The sequence below is a fragment of the Talpa occidentalis genome, unplaced genomic scaffold (genome assembly GCF_014898055.3).
Source record: "Talpa occidentalis isolate TD23 unplaced genomic scaffold, MPIMG_talOcc4v2.1 talOcc4.15, whole genome shotgun sequence".
In the NCBI taxonomy this organism is placed as follows: Eukaryota; Metazoa; Chordata; class Mammalia; order Eulipotyphla; family Talpidae; genus Talpa; species Talpa occidentalis.
Genome location: NW_023601543.1, coordinates 58087151 through 58102564, shown reverse-complemented (window position 1 = coordinate 58102564; position 15414 = coordinate 58087151). Strand labels below are relative to the sequence as shown.

Below are 15414 nucleotides of genomic sequence, written 5' to 3'. Positions count from 1 at the left end.
TTATCATTAGTGTTGTGCGCAAAAATGTTCTTCCAGTCGGTGGGGTTTCTCTTTGTTTTTGTTTTGCTGTGCAGAAGCTCTTTAATTTGATGTAGTCCCAGCTGTTGATCTTTGCCTTCACTATCACTGCTTTGGGTGATGTGTCTGTAAAGATGTCTTTGAGGTGCACATCATGTAGTGTTTCGCCTATAGTTTCTTCTATGTATTTTATGGTTTCAGGTCTTATGTCTAGTTCGTTAATCCATTTTGAGTTGGTTTTTGTGCATGGTGTGAGGTAGTGGTCAAGCTTCATTATTTTGCATGTAGCAACCCAGTTTTCCCTGCACCATTTATTGAACAAACTTTCTTTGCTCCAGTGCATATTCTTTGCTCCTTTGTCAAATATTAGTTGACCATAAATCTGTGGGTTTATTTCTGGATTTTCTATTCAATTCCATTGGTCCGTGTGTCTGTTCTTGTTCCAATACCATGCAGTTTTTATGATTATGGCTTTGTAGTAAAGTTTGAAGTCTGGGAGTGTGATGCCTCCATTCCCTTCTTTTTTTTTTTTTCAGAAGAGCTTTGGCTATTCGGGGTTTTGGGTGATTCCATATGAATTTCATCAATAATTGTTCTATTTCTTTGAAGAATGTCATTGAAATTTTTATTGGAATAGCACTGAAACTGTATATTGCTTTTGGTAGGATGACCATTTTGATCATGTTAATTCTTCCAATCCATGAGCAGGGGATGTCTTTCCATTTCTTTGTGTCTTCTTCTATTTCTTTTAACAGTGTTTTATAGTTTTCCTTGTATAGGTCCTTTACCTCTTTCGTTAGATTTATTCCCAAGTATTTCATTTTTTTTTTGTTTCGATAATAAAAGGGATGGTTTTTTTGATTTCTTCTTCTTCAGATTTATTGTTTGTGCATAGGAAGGCTATTGATTTTTGTGCGTTGATTTTGTATCCTGTCACTTTATTAAACTGATTGATGAGTTGAATTAGTTTTTCTGTGGAGTTTTTGGGTTCTCTATGTATATTATCATATCATCTGCAAATAGTGATAGTTTAACTTCTTCTTTTCCTATTTGGATTCCTTGTATGTATTATTGCTCTGGCTAGGACTTCCGGTAGTATATTGAAACACAGTGATGAGAGTGGACATCCTTGTCTTGTTCCAGATCTTAATGGAAATGCTTTCAGCTTTTCGCCATTGAAAAAGATACTGGCTGTTGGCTTGTCATATATGGCCTTTATGATGTTGAGTTATGTTCCTTGTATCCCAAGAATTTTAAGGGCTTTTATCATGAATGGGTGTTGTACTTTGTTGAAAGCTTTCTCAGCATCTATTGATATTATCATATGGTTTTTATATTTCTTTTTGTTGATGTGTTGGATGACGTTGATTGATTTTCGGATGTTGGACCATCCTTGTGTTCCTGGAATGAATCCTACTTGGTCATGGTGAATTATCTTATGGATACATTGTTGGATTCTGATAGCTAAAATTATATTGAGGATTTTTGCATCAGTGTTCATTACAGAGATTGGCCTGTACTTTTCTTTTTTTGTGTTGTCCTTGTTCGGTTTTGGTATTAGTGTAATGTTGGCTTCATAGAACATGTTTGGTATTATCCCTTCCTTCTCAGTTTTTTGGAAGAGTTTGTGAAGGATAGGCACTAATTCGTCTCTTTGCAACCCAACGCTCAACCGCTGCGCCACAGGGGAGGCCCCATTAATTCGTCTCTGAATGTTTGGTAGAATTGATTTGTAAATCCATCAGGTCCTGGGCTTTTGTTTTTGGGGAGGTTTTTGATTACCATTTCAATTTCGCTGCATGTAATTGGTCTGTTTTGGTGTTCTATTTCTTCTTTATCTAGCTTTGAGTGATTGTAGAGTTGTAGGAATTTGTCCATCTCCTCTAGATTGTTGAACTTGTTTCCATATAACTGTCCATAGTAGTTTCTGATTATTCTTTTGATTTTTGCTGTGTCCGTTGTGATTTCTCCTCTTTCATTTATGATCCTGTTTATTTGTGCTTTCTCCCGTTTTGCCTTTGTGAGCCTGGGTAGGGGTTTGTCTATTTTATTTACTTTTTCGAAGAACCAGCTTTTGGTTTCATTGATCTTTTGGATTGTTTTTTTAGTTTTGATTTCATTTATTTCTGCTTTGGTTTTTATTATTTCTTTTCTTCTACTGGTTTTGGGTTTTTTTTTGTTGTTGTTGTTGTTGTTCTTTTTCTAGTTCTTCGAGCTTTGAGATTAGGTTGTTTCTTTGAGTTCTTTCTTGTTTCTTGATGTGAGCCTCTATTGCTATATATTTTCCTCTTATTACTGCTTTTGCTGCATCCCATACATTTAGGAAATTGGTGTCCTTGTCATTTAATTCAAAGAATTTTTAAATTTCTTCTTTGATCTCCTCATTAGTCCAGTGGTCTTCCAGTAGTGTGGGCTTCAATCTCCATGAGGTAGGAGAGTTCCTTGCCTTGTTTTTATGGTTTATTTCTAGTTTGATGCCTTCATGGTCAGAAAAGATGGTTGGTATGATTTCAATCTTGGTGTATCTGTTGATGTTTGTCTTGGGTCCCAGTATGTGATTGATCCTGGAGAGTGATCCATGTGTGCTTGAGAAAAATGTGTACTCAGATATTTTTTTTGGGTTTAGTGTTCTGTAGATGTCTGTTAAGCCCAAGCACTCTCGATCCTTATTTAGAGCTTTAGTGACTTTACTTATTTTTTGTCTTGTTGATCTATCCATTGTTGATAGTGGTGTGTTGAAGTCTCCCACTACGTATGTGTTTTCTCTGATGTCTGTTTTCAAAGATGATAATAGTTGTCTGGTATATTTTGGTGCTCCTTCATTTGTGAGTATATGTTAATGAGTGTTATTTCTTCTTGAAGTATTGTCCCCTTGATCATAATGTAGTGACCTTGGGGTCTCTTTTTACATTTTTGAGTTTGAAATCTGTTCTATCTGATATAAGTATAGCTGTTCCTGCTTTCCTTTTTGGTCCCTTTGCTTGTAGGATTGTTTTTTCATCCTTAACTTTGAGTCTATTTTATCTTTGTAGTTAAATGTGTTTCCTGGAGACAGCAAAAGGTTGGGTTTTGTTTCTTAATCCAGCCTGCGACTCTGTGTCTTTTTATTGAAGAGTTTAGTCCATTTACATTTAGAGTTAATATGATATGATTAGCATCTGTATTTGCCATTGTGTTTGTCTTTCCTCTGGTTTTATTTACTTATTCTTTTAATAACTTTTTTTGACCTTCTTTTGTTGTTATTCATCTCTTTGTTGGTTCTGGCTTTAGGATTCCTTGTAGTATTTTTTGGAGTGGGGGTTTAGTCATGATGAAATTCCAGAGTTTCTATTTGTCTGGGAAGGTCCTTATTCTTTCTTCATAGAGGAAGGAAAGCTTTGCGGGATAGAGTATTCTTGGTTGGCATTTTATTGTCTTGGAGTCTGTTGACTATGTCCCTCCACTCTCTCCTTGCCCGTAGTGTTTCTTTGGAGAAGTCTGATGTCAGTCTGATTGGTTTTCCTTTGAACATAATCTGTTTCTTCCCTCTTGTTAGCTTCATTATTTTTTTCCTTGTCTGGATTCTTGGGAGCTTTACTATTATGTGTCTTGCTGTATTTTTCCTTTTATCATGGAAGTTTGGTGTTCTTTTTGCTTCTTGTATATAAATTTTCAGCTCCTTCTTCACATTTGGGAAGTTCTCTTCAATTATCCTCCTTGAATATTTTCTCTGTTCCTATGTCTCTCTACTCTCCTTCTGGGATTCCTATAACTCTTATATTTCCTTTCCTCATGGAGTCAGATAGTTCCCGAAGTCTTTCTTCATTCTTTCCTTCGTTACTTCTCTTTCCTTTTCTATTTTGGTTCTTTTTATTTCTGTGTCTTCAAGAGTACTTATTCGTTCTTCCATTTCATCTATGCTGCTTTCATTGCTTTTCCCAGAGTTCTTTAGCGCCTCCATTAATTCTTTGATCTCCTTCATTTCTTTTACTTCCATCTTTAGGTACTGAATTTCATTCTTCTGATCGTTGATTATTATTCCCTTATCATTGTTTCCTTTATGACTTCTGTCAGTTTTTAATCACGGCAATTTTAAATTCTCTTTCTGGAAGGCTCAGAAGTTCTTCCAAGTCACTGTCATTGCAATCTGGTGGGTGGTTTTCTTTTTGTGGTGTGTCTTTCTGCTGAGGAGTTGCTAAGTTGCATGTAGTTTTTCTTCTCCCTGCTGCCTGCCTTCTAATTTGCCATATGCGTTGGGACACTGTGCCACTGGTACTGGCCGGCATCTTTTTGGTGTGCTCTAGTGGGGTTTTGGAAACTGGTGGTCCAAACTAGTCAAATACTGTTATGCCAGAAGTCTAGTGAGGCAGTGGTACTTTGAGTATGTTAATGTTCGCTGTCACAGAATATTTCCTCCTTCTGTGTTTAATTACAAAGGTGTGTCTTGAAGTCCCACAAACTTCCCTGGAGGTGGGGCAGCTGGATTGCACTCTGGGTTCCAAAAAAACTGGATCCCCCTCTGGGCTCCAACTTCCTGCCAGGTGGGACCAGGCTTATGGGGGCCTTCAGCTCACCTCTGACTGCACAGGGAACCTTCTCCCTCTGGCTCCACAGGGAGTCTTCTGTCAGTTTCAAGCAGTCTTTATTGAAGAAAGGTCCCTGTTCTAATATGGCGATGCATAGACACACTCCCCTGTGTGCCTGGTCTGCCCTGGCCTTGGGTGCCCACTCCCCCTCTGGGCTTGGACTGCTGGCCAGAAAGGGCCTGGCGTGGGCGAACTTCCCAGCTCACCTCTGGCTCCGCTGGGAGCCTTCTGTCCTCAATGACATTCTTTAAAGAAATAGAAAAAATACTGATGAAATTCATATGGAACCACAAATAGCCAAAGCCCTACTGATGAAAACAAAGGAGAAAGGAGGTATCGCACTTCCAAACTTCAAGCTATATTACAAAGCTATAATAATTAAAATAGTTTGGTACTGGAACAAATAGACACACCGACCAATGGAACTGAATAGAGAGCCCAGAAATAAAACCACACTTATATGGACAACTGATCTTTGACAAAGGAGTAAAGAACATGCAATGGAACACAGACAGTTTGTTCAATAAATGGTGCTGGGAAAACTGGACCACCACATGCAAAAAAATGGAACTAGACCACTACCTTTCACCATGCACAAAAATCAACTCAAAATGGATAAAAGAACTGGACATAAGACCTGAAACCATAAAATATATAGAAGAAAGAATAGGTAAAACACTACAAGACATACATCACAATAACATCTTTAAAGTCTCATCACCCAAAGCAAAGAAAGTGAAGGAAAAGATAAACACCTGGGATTACATCAAACTGAAAAGCTGCTACACAGCAAAAGAGACATTAACCAAAACAGAGAGACACCCCACTGATTGGGAAAAAAATCTTTGCACTCCAGTCAACTGATAAGGGACTTATCACAAAGATACACAAAGAACTCACACAACTCAACAAAAACAAAATAAACAATCCAGTCAAGAAATGGGCAGAAGAACTCAAAAGACATTTCTCCAAAGAGGAAATGCAAATGGCCAACAGGCATATGAAAAAATGTTCAACATCCCTTATCATCAGGGAAATGCAAATCAAAACCACACTGAGATACCACCTTACACCAGTGAGAATGGCACATATTAAAAAAAAAAAAAAACAAAACAAAACAAGCAACAACAAATGTTGGCGAAGATGTGGTGAAAAAGGAACTCTCCTACATTGCTCGTGGGAGTGCAAACTGGTCCAACCACTATGGAAAGCTGTCTGGAGCTTCCTCAGTCTACTAAAAATGGAGCTACCATATGACCCGGCAATTCCACTCCTAGGGGTCTACCCAAAGGACACAAAAACAGTGATTCAAAAGAACACATGTACCCCTATGTTTATTGAAGCACTATTTACAATAGGCAAAACCTAGAAACAACCCAAATGCCCCAAAATAGATGACTGGATCAAGAAGATGTGACATACATACATGATGGATTATTATTCAGCAGTCAAAAAGATAAACTCATGCCATTCACAGCAATGTGGATGGAGCTAGAAGGAATTATGCTCAGTGAAATAAGTCAGAAGGAAAAAGAAAAATATCGGATGGTTTCACTTATAGCAGGAATATAGGGAAACCAAATAAGACATTAGTGTAAAAAAATAGTAACAGTACAAAACACAACAAAACAAAAACAGACAATTTTAAATCAGAGACATACTGTGGGGGAAGAGGAGGGACAGGAATCAGAGGGAGAGAGGGAGGAGCACAGGGGCCTGTGGTGATGGTGCAGGGGTGCATTGGTGAAGGAAACTCTATAGGGACTACAACTGAGGGGGTGGGAGGAAGCAAATATTGTTTAAAATGAAAAATGATGCAAAAAAATAAAAAAATTAATACCAAAAAAAATTAAAACATTTTTAAAAATTTTTAAAAAACAAACAAAAAAAGAATTATAGAATCATGGGGGAGTTCTGAAGCAGTATAATAAATCTTTTTTTAATATCTATAAAAATAAAAATGAACAATGATATAAAAAAATGTAAAAAATGGGGGGGAACCTCATACATCTAAAATTATAAAAAAGAAAAAAAAGAAAAAAAAATCTTTAAAATAAATAAATAAATAAATCTTTAAGAAAAACCCAAAAATAAACCCTAGAAATCTGACTATAGAACTGAAGTACTAGAGGGGGAGGGTGGGGAAGAGGGGGGGCAGTCAGTGGAATGTGGTTGAGGATTATGGGTGCTTGGGTAGTGGACATGGTGTTTTAACATATTATCTGAAGAGGTGTGAACCCATACCCCCAGATTATACACACCGTTGTGAACCATTGTTACTTCAATAAAAACAGTACAACATAAAAAAGAGCATGATTAAAATTAAAAAATAAATAAATCTGTGTGTATCTACATATACACAAACACCTCTGCACACATACATGGATACTTACATAAACTGAGAAGAGAACGAAAGTAAATAGGCAAAATGTTAATAATTGCTGAATTTTTATGAAGGGCATATAGTTCATTGTGTTACCTTTGTAACTTCTCTGTAATTTTGAAATCATTTCTAAAGAGTGAAAACTTTCAAAGAATCAAAACTTTCAAAGTCTTAATAGAAAATATAGGTGAATATTTGTTTAGGCCTTGGTATAGGTGGGGATTTCTATGAGAGAAAATACATTGAACTATGAACCAGAGACACTCTATGGGGGGTAGAGGGCGGGAGGGGAGGGATTGGGGTCAAAATAAGGGGGTTGCAATTGTATGGGAAAATAAAAATAAAATTTATTATAAAAAAAAAGAAAATACATTGAGTATCAGAAAAAAGATCTGAAAGTTCAACTATGAGGAAATAAGGAACCTTTATTCATCAAAAGATCCTTCAGCGTTGGAGGCCCTGAGTGCCCCGGGGCACAGAGCGGGCAGGAACTCATAGTACTTACCAGCAGCTCTGGGAGATAGATCCATAAGCACTGGGCCGTGCCTGGCACTTCACCCACCAGCAGTCCTGAGTACAAGCCCTGAAGGGTTACTGAGCACAAGACCTCCATCTGAACCCTTAACAGGACAGATCTGTTCCCCATGACCCGAGGGCAGTCATCAGGGAGACCTCTGGGCATCAGCCAATCCTTCTGACCCTTGCTCTCTGGCTGGTTACCCCAGGACAGACTAGCAGGTGAATGGGCGACCCATGCAGGAGCCTCAGGGAATGGGGGAGGAAGGGCTATTTACTAACCTGTAGGGTAGAATTAAGATATTCTATCATTTTAACTCCTGTTGTGTACCTGTTGGCCAGCAAACCCAGTTGGTGGACAAAAGGTGACTCTCACCTGTCTCTCCCTCCCTGGGCCTCTAAGGCCACATTTGCAGGGAAAGTGTACAAGGCTATGCCAGGCATTATGGGCATTAACTGATGCCAGATGAATAGAGACAAGGTACAGTGTCCATGGATGCCATTCTTTGATCTCTTTACCCCCTCCCCATAAACTCTGGATCTCATTCTGCTGGGCAGGCAAAAATGGGGTGATGGCAGGCGACTCTGGAGCTGAGATTCGAGTATAAAGTGATAACACAGATCCACCCAGATTCCAGCCTCACCCTCCACATATGAAAAGGTTCGATTTTCTGGGCTGTTGCTACCACAGAAGACGGCATCTGTCCCCACTACCAGGACCCTGATCAAGACCCTCTTACTGTAGGTGAGGATCCCCACTCCTGCTCCTCATGGCTCTCCAGTGACTCACACAGCACTGTCTCCCCTCGGGGTCATCTCAGTCCAGCATATTCGGGGCCCTCATTCCCAGGGAGCACTAGGCTGCCTCAGAGCTAACTGTCCTTGATGTGCCCTCCTGGTGGCCTGCCGTCCCCCCAGACTTCTCTGTGACCTTACGGCCGCTCTGCCCCCTGCCTCTCCCTGCTCCCCTGGCCACTTTGGCCCCCTGACCTCTCCTGGCTCTTTCTGCTGGCCCTAGCTCCTCTGTGTGGTCCCCCCTGACCTTCCTGGTCCCGTTCACTGTTCCCACCAAAAGTTTCATATTTCTTCTGAGTGTCTCTTTTTGATGCCCTGATTTATTGCTTCCTTTGATGGTCCCCGGGTTCTTCTAACTGTTCCGGCTTCTTGTTTCTTCTTCCCCCGCTGAGCCCTGATGTCTCTGTTGTCCTGTGCGCCCTGCGGCAGACACCCCTCTAGCTGCTCCTTAGTCGGTGGCTCCAGCTTTTGATTGCACCCTAGTCCAGCTGGTCTCTGGCTCCGACGAGCCTTTCTCCCTCCAGTGGACAGACAAACTGCCATTTCAATCTCCTGTGCTCTGTCCTGATTCTTCCCTGCTCCCTGAGCAGTTCTGGGGTGCATTTCAAATAGATGCTCACCTGAGGTTCCAGCGTCTGGTCTACGGACCCCACTTCTAGGAGCGCTGTCTGGCTGGCTCCCAGCTTAGGTTCCCAACCACTCCTTCTGTGCACTTGGTGTCGGGGTGTCGGGGTGTCGGTGTCCGGGCTGGGGCTGTGCTTTCACTTTCTCCACCACTCACTTGGCCTCTGACTGACTCCTCTGGTCGTTTCCTGGGCAGGGTGACCGAGGGGACCCACCAGCCTGTGTACTGTTTTTGCCCTGGAAGTTCCACATCCCAGGAAGCCCATCATTCGCCCTAACCTGGGGAACTCTGGGTGTTCCCCCAGCCTGTCCCTGGCTTTTGCAACTATCCCTTGGCCTCTGGCTGCTAACTAGCTTCGGGAACGGACACTCTGCCTTCTGGGGGTTCTTTGGGTCCTCTGGTTGTTCCCTAGTCGGGTGCTGGCCAACACCAGACACACTCTCAATGCCACTTTGCTGATCCCCAGTTCTCTGGTTAGTCCCAGGCACCTCTAGTGCACACCCGGTGCCCAGCACTCAGCAAGTGTTCCTTGCTCCCTGCGGGCCCTGGTGCCCTCTGCTACTCCTCAGCCTTGGGAGCCCCTCCTTCTGTCTGTCTAACTGTCCCGTGGGTCTGTCCCTCCACTGCTCCTCCACCTATTCTTTTTTTTTTTTAAAGATTTATTCATTGATGCATACAAGAGCTGGGGTATAGGCCAGAGGTGTGGAGGGTGAGAGGATCCACCAGGGACAGAGTGGGGACAGAACAGGGGACTGACTGAAATACACTGCTGAGGGGAGCAGCGGGGAGACAGGAGAGGTCTGCTGGGCCATGTGGATTGCTTCCTGGTTGGCCGGGGATTAAACTCATGCTGCAGTGGCTGCAGATAGCCCGACAGCGCTGTCTTTAACCCCTGTGCCACCAGGGAGACCCCTTCACCTATTCTTTACCTCAGCAGCTGGTCCCTGTTCCCTCTGGCTGCTATCAGCTCCCGGGTTCATCCTCCCATTTCCTCCCATTTCTTGTTTCCCAGCAGCCCTGCCTTTTCCCCTACCCGAAGATTCTCCTCTAAACCTGGTACCTTGGGAAAATGCTTGTCCCACAGGCTCTTACTCAGCACACTGGACCTTTTTGCTTTTTCCCATTTTAGCTGACGCTGTTTTCCTGTCCCTCTGGATGGCCCCTGCTCCCTCTGGCTGCCCTCCGGTTCTTCCATCTCCTGGTCCTGCCTCCTATTTCATGATCCCTGTTCTTGGACCCTCTGGCTCTTCCTTGCTCCCCACTTCGCTCCCCACTGTTATCACTTCTTTAAGCCCTGACAATTGTTTCTTGGTTTCTGCTGCTGCCTGGCCTCTGGCTCCAGTTTCCCATTTACTTACTGCTCCAGCATGCTCTCTCCTGTCCCCTGGACTGTCCGACACCTCCGGTAATGCACCATGGCCCGTCCACCTGTTCCCTGCCCCTTGTCAGTCTGTCCCCTCTCCCTGTGGCTACTTATGCCTCACCCCTCTCCCTCATACTGGCCCGTCTGATCTTTCCAGCTTCAGCCATGATTTCCTGGTTCAATGAGCTGCTCTCCATCCCTGGGGACATTTTCATCTGTTCTTGCTCTCTCTGCCCATCACCTGCTCTCTGACATCTAATGAGAAAACCAAGAACCTAAGGAATAAGTAAGTGAATAAATAATATTCACCCGAGTCTTCCTCATTTTCATTTCTTCTTACAAGGGGCAGAGATCTTTGGTTGGGAAGGAAGTAATGAGTGGAGAAATATCCCTTGCAGAGTCTAGTATCATGTACTGAGAAATTCCCACACATCGGCTGGGCAGGAGGCATGTGGGGAGGGTGGGTGAGGACTGCAGTGCTGCGGCCCCAACCTGGGGGTCTGACTGATGTGATGGAGCACAGCCCAGAGAAGGCCACATCCCCCTGGGAGAAATGCCCTGCTTCCAGGCAGAAATTCCTTTCCCCCTCACTGGCCCTAGACCTTTGACTCCATATCTCATTTCAGTGATTTGGGCAAAAAGATGTAAGTGTAGGGATTTCACCACAGAAGTTCTGATCCCAGCAGAAAAACTGAAACACCCTAAATGCACCAATAGTGGATTAATTATAGCTTATCCACAGGACATAGCACTCTCCACCCATCATGTGTGTATGAAGGAAAATATTTACTGCCTAGAAAGTTATGCTAAACTGCCAAGTTCAAAAGGGCATGAGCAAATGCTGTAACTCCATCTTTAAACTTGAGCTGGAGTGTAAGATGTGTGATATGCATGTGCACTCCCTGCCCTCACATATGCCCACACACATGCTCACGTGCACACACAAAGGAAAAAACAGCTAGGAGCAGATAGAGCTAAATGTTAACAATCCTTAAAGGTGGGCAATGCTGGATTTACAAGTAATTTTTCATTCTCATTTATTTGCTTGCCTCTGTCTTCCAACATTTTATTGTGAAATTATGAAATAACGAAAATTCAACAAATGGTGCTGGGAAACTTGGACAGCCACATACAAACAAATGAAATTAGATCATTATTTAACTCCATGCATGCACATTAATTCAAAGTGAATTAAAGACTCTGATAAAATGCCTGAAACCATAAAATAGACACAAAGAAACATAAGCAGTACAACCCTGGACATCAACTGCTAAGATGTATTTGGGGACTCACCTCTACTGGCAAGGGAAACTAAAGCAAAAATAAAGAAATGAGACTTTGTCAAACTAAATGCATTTGTATCACAAAAGAAACCACAAAATCAGAAAGGCAACATATGGACTAGGAGAAGACATTTGCATGTCACACATCCGATAAGGGATTAATTTCCAAAAATAAATAATGTATACAACTCAACAACAAAGTAACCTAATTTAAAAAAAAAAAAAAGAACTGGGCAAAACAACCTAAATAGACACTTCTCCAAACAGGACATAAGGATGGCTCAGAGGCGCATGAAAAATGTCCCTTTGCTATAAGGGAGATGCAAATCAGAACCACAATGAGGTATCGCCTCACCCCTGTGAGAATGGCCCATAATAAAAAGCATGGAAACAACAAATATTGGTGAGGACGTGAAGAAAAAAAGAACTCTCATCTACTGTTTTTGGGAATGTAAATTGATACAATCTACATGGAGAATGGTATGGAGATTCCTAAAAGACCTAAAAATGGAAATACCAAATGATCCAGCAATACTGCTCTTAGGTATTTGCCCAAAGAATATGTAAACTCATGTGGGTTGCTCCCTGGCTGGCCAGGGATTGAACTCATGCTGCAGTGGCTGTGGATTGCTTTACAGTGCGGTGCTTAACTCCTTGCACCACCAGGGAGGCCCCTCTTCCTTGTTTCTTGATGTGAGCCTGTATTGCTATATATTTTCCTCTTATTACTGCTTTTGCTGCATCCCATACATTTAGGAAATTGGTGTCCTCCTTGTCATTCAACTCAAAGTATTTTTTAATTTCTTCTTTGATCTCCTCATTAGTCCAGTGGTCTTCCAGTAGTGTGGGTTTCAATCTCCATGAGGTAGGAGGGTTCCTTGCCTTCTTTTTATGGTTTTTATGGTCAGAGAAGATGGTTGGTATGATTTCAATCTTAGAGTATCTGTTGATGTTTGTCTGATGTTCCAGTATGTGATCGATCCTGGAGAATGATCCATGTGCGCTTGAGAAAAATGTATACTCAGATTTTTTTGGCTTTAGTGTTCTATAAATGTCTGTTAAGCCCAAGCGCTCTAGATCCTTATTTAGAGCTTTAGTGTCCTTACTTATTTTTTGTCTCATTGATCTATCCATTGTTGATAGTGGTGTGTTGAAGTCTCCCACTACATATGTATTTTCTTTTCTTTTTTTTTAAGATTTATTTATTTTTACAAGAATTGGGGTATAGGTCAGAGGCATGGAAGGGTAAGAGAATTCACCAGAGACAGAGTGGGGAGAAGAACAGGCAGACAGACCAAAGACACTGCTGAGGGGAACAGCGGGTGAGGCAGGAGAAGTCTGCTGCACCATGTGGGTTTCTCCCTGGCAGGCCAGGAATCGAACCCGCACTGCAGAGGCTGTGGACAGCTTCATAGCATGGTGCTCAACCTGCTGCGCCACCAGTGAGGCCCCTACATATGTATTTTCTATGATGTCTATTTTCAGAGATGGTAACAGTTGTCTGATATATTTTGGTGCTCCTTCATTTGGTGAGTATATGTTAATGAGTGTTTTGTCTTCTTTAGCTAACAGAATCCAACAATGTATCCATAAGATAATTTACCACCACCAAGTAGGATTTATTCCAGGGACACAAGGATGGTTCAAAATCCGAAAATCAATCAATGCAATCCAACACATCAACAAAAAGAAATATAAAAACCATATGATAATATCAATAGATGCTAAGAAAGCCTTTGGACAAAGAACAACACCCATTTATAATAAAGGCCCTTGAAATTCTCAGGATAGAAGGAACATACCTCAACATCATAAAGGCCATATATGACAAGCCCATAGCCAATATCATTCTCAATGGTGAAAAGTTGAAAGAATTTCCATTAAAATCTGGAACAAGACAAGGATGTCCACTCTCACCACTGCTTTTCAATATAATACTGGAAGTCCTAGCTAGAGCAGTAAGACAAGAGAAAGGCATACAAGGAATCCAAATAGGGAAGGAAGAAGTAAAACTATCACCATTCTCAGATGATATGATAATAAACATAGGGAAACCCAAAAAAACTCCACAGAAAAACTAATCAAACTAATCAATCAGTTTAGAAAAGTAGCAGCATACAAAATCAACACCCAAAAATCAGTAGCCTCCCTATACACAAGTAATCTGAAGAAGAAGAAATCAAGAAAACATCCCTTTTATTATGAAAAAAATCAGATACTTGGAATAAACTAACAAGAGGTAAAAGACCTATGCAAAGAAAATATAAAACACTGTTAAAAGAAATAGAAGAAGACACAAAGAAATGGAAAGACATCCCCTGCTCATGGATTGGAAAAATTAACATGACCAAAATGGCCATCTTACCAAAAACAATTTACAGATTCAATGCTATTCCAATAAAAATTTTGATGACATTCTTTAAAGAAATAGAACAAATATTGATTGAAATTCATATGGATCCACCAAAAACCCTGAATAGACAAAGCTCTCCTGAAAAAAAGAAGGGAACGGAGGTATCACACTCCCAGACTTCAAACTATACCAAAGCCATAATAATCAAAACTGCATGGTATTGGAACAAGAACAGACACATGGACCGATGGAACTGAACAGAAAATCCAGTAATAAACCCACAGATCTAGGGTCAACTAATCTTTGACAAAGGAGCAAAGAATATGCAATGGAGCAAAAAAAGTTTTTTTTTATTAAAGATTTATTTATTTATACAAGAACTGGGGTACAGGCCAGATGTGCAGGAGGGTAAGAGGATTCACCAGAGACAGAGTGGGGAACAGAACAGGCAGACTGACTGAAATAGATTGCTGAGGGGAGCAGTGGGCAAGACAGGAGAAGTCTGCTACACCATGTGGGTTGCTCCGTGGCCAGCAGGGATTGAATTGGCACTGTGCTCAACCACCTGCACCACCAGGGAGGCCCCACAAAGAAAGTTTGTTCAATAAATGGTGCTGGGAAAACTGGGTTGCAGCATGCAAAAGAATGAAGCTTGACTACTACCTCATACTATGCACAAAAACCAAATGGATTAAAGAACTAGACATAAGACCTGAAACCATAAAATACATAGAAGGAAACACTACATGACATACACCTCAGTAACATCTTTTTTTTTTTTTTTTTTTGCTTTGAAAATTGTCTGACTTTATTATTTATTTATTTATTTAAATAATAAATTTTATTTTTATATTCCCCATACAATTGCAACCCCCCATTCTGACCCCAATCCCCCCTCCCGTCCCCCACCCCCCAAAAAGTGTCTCTGGTTCATAGTTTTTTGTTGATTTTGATTTTCACACTTTCTTATAGTTATTCATTTTCCTGGTCCCTTAGATTTCCTGCTATGAGTGAGACCACCTCAGTAACATCTTTACAGACACATCACCCAAAGCAGTGATAGTGAAGGCAAAGATAACCAGCTGGGACTACATCAAATTACAGAGCTTCAGCAAAAGAGACAGTAAAAGCAAAGAGACACCCACACCAATTGAGAGAAAATTTTGGCACACAGCACTAATGATAAATGATGATCACAAAAATCTACAAAGAGCTGACAAGACTCAACAAAAACAAAGTGAATAGCCCAGTCAAAAAACGGGCAGAAGAGATAAAAAGAAACTTCTCCAAGAGGAAATGCAAATGGCCAACAGGCATATGAAAAAAATGTTCAATATCACCTGTTAATCAGAAATTGCATATCAAAACTACAATGAGAGGGCCCTCCCTGGTGGCGCAAAGGCTTACACCTGCACTATGAAGCAATCTGCACACTCCACAGCACTAGTTCAATCCACAGCCAACCAGGGAGCAACACACATGGTGCAGTAGACCTCTCCTGTCTCCCTGGTGC

The 15414-nt window shown here is 41.4% G+C and overlaps 1 protein-coding gene across 2 annotated transcripts in view; it reads right to left on the bottom strand.

Moving 5' to 3' along the window:
* Positions 1 to 15414, bottom strand: part of ZNF41 (zinc finger protein 41) — a 55640-nt gene that overhangs the window by 21651 nt on the left and 18575 nt on the right. The window lies entirely within an intron of this gene.